Below are 884 nucleotides of genomic sequence, written 5' to 3' on the forward strand. Positions count from 1 at the left end.
TTCTGTTCCTTGAATTTCTCAATTCTTTTGAGATATGATTGCCTAAAAAAGAATCACGTGTACTTAAGGCATAGAACCTGTTTTCATATATGTATACAATATCATATTATCACCATAATTAGGCTCACTAATTGAATTCCTACCCTCTTGTTTAGTGAAACTCTGTATTATCTCTAATGTTTTATCTAATAATTATTTTCTTATTCTCTTTAATGGTTTGAACAATCTTCCATTCTTACATCTGGCAATGTAGTTGAGGATATTGATATATAATATAACAACCACTATTAATTCATATTATTTTGTCTTGAAATCCTGTTGTTTTCAAGATTTAGCTATGAAAAATCCACTTTAAATGCTCTTACTTTGGTTTGTTTATGTTTGTGATACTGATATACTGCTATTGTTCTAGTTTTTGTTTGTGTCTCATTTACTACTCTCTTTAAAATAAAAAAAGTCAACGTTTTATTTCTCTGTTTTATTTTTGTGGTTAAAATATTCAGTCACTTTAGTATATTTCAAGTACGGAATATAGTTCTTTTTCACAAATATCAGATATAATAATACAATCATCTTCACTGTAGCTTCCATCCTATACACTGGAATGCAGAAATCATTTGTCTTTTGTATGCAAACAGTTCAGCGTGTACCAATAACATAGCAGTACAATTTGTCATAGGTAAATCTTGAAAACAACCCAGATGCCCATCAACCAAAGAATGGATAAAAAACACATGGTATTCTTATACAATGGAGTACTACTCAATTATACAGAAAGGTAAAGTTGAGGCTTTTATAGCTAAATGGTTGCAATTTGAGATCATACTCATAAGTGAAATAAGTCAGACTCACATGTGTAGACATTATATTGTCTCTCTAGTGTA

The sequence above is a fragment of the Chinchilla lanigera genome, unplaced genomic scaffold (assembly GCF_000276665.1).
Source record: "Chinchilla lanigera isolate Chin_1 unplaced genomic scaffold, ChiLan1.0 scaffold00110, whole genome shotgun sequence".
Taxonomy (NCBI): domain Eukaryota; kingdom Metazoa; phylum Chordata; class Mammalia; order Rodentia; family Chinchillidae; genus Chinchilla; species Chinchilla lanigera.